Source organism: Orcinus orca, chromosome 20, assembly GCF_937001465.1.
Source record: "Orcinus orca chromosome 20, mOrcOrc1.1, whole genome shotgun sequence".
Classification (NCBI taxonomy): domain Eukaryota; kingdom Metazoa; phylum Chordata; class Mammalia; order Artiodactyla; family Delphinidae; genus Orcinus; species Orcinus orca.
In genome coordinates this window covers 44,503,325-44,506,920 of record NC_064578.1, presented here as the reverse complement: position 1 = coordinate 44,506,920, position 3,596 = coordinate 44,503,325, and positions in this window count along the sequence as shown.

Here is a 3,596-nt window from a genome sequence, read left to right as displayed (position 1 = left end):
TGGCCTTGCAAATGTTTTTATTTTCTGACAAGATGGCACTCTGGCCTGGTCTATTGCCTCTCCCCTAGCTCAGTCCTTGGGATATCACCAGAGTAAAAGAAAATGTGTAGATCTAAAGAGCAAAAGGCAATACTTTGAGAACCCCTCAAGTAGAAATTTTTTTGATTTTATTTTGAAATAATTTTTGACTTATAAAAAAGTTGCAAAACAGTTCCCAAATATTCTTCACACAGCTTCCCCTAATGTTAACATCTAATATAACCATAATATAATTATCAAAACCAGGAAATTAACATTGATATAATACTGGTAATTAAACTATAGCCCTTCCCACTGATGTCTTCATCTAGCCCAAGATCCAGTCCAGATCCCACATTGCATTTACCTGTTATTTCTCTTTAGTCTCCTCCAGACTATGATAGCTCCCCAGTCTTTTCTTGTCTTTCATGACTTAGACACTTTTGAACAATACTGGCCAGTTATTTTGTAAAATATCCCTCAATTGGGGTTTGATTAACTGGGTTATGCATTAATATTACAGAAGTGATGCATTTTCAGTGCATCATATCAGAGGGTACATGATGGTGATAAATCTTATTGGTGATGTCAACCTTGATCATTTGGTCAAGGTGCTCAATGTCAGATTTCCCCACTCTAAATCTGCCATTTCTGCCTTTGTAGTTAATAAATATCTTGGGCAAGACACTTTGCAGAGAATTTTTTTAAAAAACATATTGGCCCCAGAGATTCTGTTTGATTAGCTCTGGCAGAGGGTTCAAGCATCCTCAGTAATTCTGATGGTCAGACAAGGGTGGAGCTGTGGTATGGATCACACACCTAATCATTAGCCCTGAAACAGCATCCTCCTCACAGAACAGATAGTAATGAGAAAAAATTATGATATCTGTTAACACTGGTCTCTAGCTTTGGTAATCTAAGTGTGTTAGTTACCTAGTGCTACCTAACAAATTATCACAAATTTAGTAGCTTAAGCCAACCCACATTTGTTATCTCACAGTTTCTGTCAGTCCAGACACAGCTTAGCTGGGTCCTCTGGTTCAAGTCTCACAAGGCTACAGTCATGGTGTTGCCAAGAACAGTGGTTTCATCTGATCCTCAGCAAGAGAAGGAGCTGCTTCCAAGATCACATGGTTGTTGGCAGAATTCAATTCCTTGTGAATTGTTGGACTGAGGGCCTCCATTTCATGCTGGCTGTGGGCCAGAGGCTACCCTCAGTACCTTGTCACATGGGCATCTCCAAAGTCCAGCTCACAACACAGCAGCTTGCTTCAAATAAGGAGTCTGCTACCAATACAGAAGTTACACTCTTATGTAATATTATCATGCAAGTGACATCCTGTCACGTTTGCTGTATTCTGTTGGTTAGATGCAAGTCACAGTTCCCAGCCACATTCAAGGGGGAGAAATTACACAAGGGGGATTCCTCTTTCCAGACTTCCAGGAGGTAGAAGTCATTGCAGGCCATCTTAGAACCTACCCACCTCACCAGGGAAATAGATTTGAAAAGTAAGAAGGAGTCAGGAAAGCTAGTGCTGGAGCAGAGATCTGAGTGAGCCACAGATTCTGGATGTGCTTGTTGGGAGTTCTTGAACTCTAAATAGAAGTAATATATCCCTTTACCCACAAGTGCATTCTGAGTGCTTACCGTGAACCAGGCACTGTTCTTGGCATTGGGGATACATCAAACAGAAAGGGAAACTGATAACTGTCAATGAGCAAAAAGTAAATAGGGAAAGGGTATATAAAATAGTAGGAGCGTTGGGACTTCCCTGGTGGTCGAGTGGTTAAGACTCCGCACTTCCACTGCACGGGGCGCAGGTTTGATACCTGGTCAGGGAACTAAGATCCCACATGCCATGCGGTGCAGCCAGAAAACCCAAAAACTAACTAACTAAATTAATTAATTAAATAGTAGGAGTGTTACAGAGCCCAAGCTCACTCTGCTCACTGCAGGACAGGCCAGTAAATCAGGAGATAAATTGTTCTGGCAAGGAATAACGACTTTAATTGGAAAGCTAGCAGACCAAGAAGATGGCAGACTAGAGTCTCAAAAAACCATCTTCCCTCAGTCCAAATTCGGTCTCCTTTTATACAGAGGAGGGGGAGGGGGAGAGGCCCACTGCGGTGCTGACTAATGGCTGAGCAGGACTGCTATAGGTCGTGCCTGCGCCTCCCCTATTACAGGAGGGGAGTGAAATTTTAGATACAGTAGCCAAGAAAGGCCTCCAAAGGGACCTCTGCATAAAGACCTGAAAGAAATGAGTGACCTAATAATGCACGTGTCCAAAAAAAAAACTATTCCGGGCAGAGGGAACAGCAAATGCAAAGACCCTAAAATAGGCAGTGTGCCTGGAATGTTGGAGACCAGCAAGGAAGGTGTACTCTCTATTGCCGAAAAACAAACTATCCCCAAAATTTACTGACTTAAACCAACAATAAACACTGTCTCACATAGTGACTATGGGTCAGGTTGGAAGCGCCATTGGAGCTGCACTCCCCCTTACTGCGGCTTCTTTCCCCTTGCCCTGCCCTTTCCCAAACCTTTGTCCACCCAGGGCCTCTTTCCCAACCCCATCAAGCCAGAGCCCAAGCGCCTTTTGCACTTATTGGAAGGTACCCCCTTGCCATGGCCTCTTCTGTGTAGGGACCCAGAAGCAGAATGTAAGATGCCTGGCACCTCCTCCAAAATGGTGGCGCCCAGGATGCCCTACCTTAACGCTAATAAAAACTGGTTGCAGGGCGCTGCCATCTTTTTATGAGCGACAACAGGTTGATTAAGAAGAGACGCTGACTGTTGTATTGATGCAGAAGTGGCAGCGCCAGAGCTGGAGTCCCTGAAGAAGGGATGGGAGCAGGTTGGTATCAGTCGCCTATCCTCCCTACAAGCAAAAACTGGGCCAGAAAAAGATTGGGGAATTGCCAGAAATGTACTTGATAATGGTTGCCCCCAGGGAGCCAATGGGCGCAGCTACCTGCTTCACCACCATAGACCCACCTGCAAAGACTGTACACAAATGTCTATAGCAGCTTTATTTGTTATAGCCCAAAACAGGAAATAATCCAGTGTCCATCAATAGATGAATGAATAAACAAAGTATGGTATACAATGGAATGCTACTCAGCAATAAAAAGGAATAACTATTCATACAACAATATGGATGTCTCAAACTATGCTGAGCGAAAGAAGCCAGATTTTTTTTTTCCTCCGCAGGGCGCAGCTTGCAGGATCTTAGTTCCCTGACCAGGGATCGAACCTTTGCCCCCAGCAGTGGAAGTGATGAGTCTTAACCACTGGACGGCCAGGGAAGTCCCAAAAAGCGTACATTCTGTATGATTCCGTTTATATGAAACTCTATATAGAAAGCAGATCAGTGGTTGTTTGGGGGATGGAGTTTTGCCCGGTGTGGGAGGGAGAGTTACAAAGTAGCACAGGTAACCTTTTGGGGTGATGGGTATGATCAAATATTGGTTGTGATGGTTATACGTGTGTATGTATATGTTGAAACTTATTACACTGTACACTTTAAATATGTGCAGTTTATTGTATGTCAATAACATCTCAATAAGTAACAGGG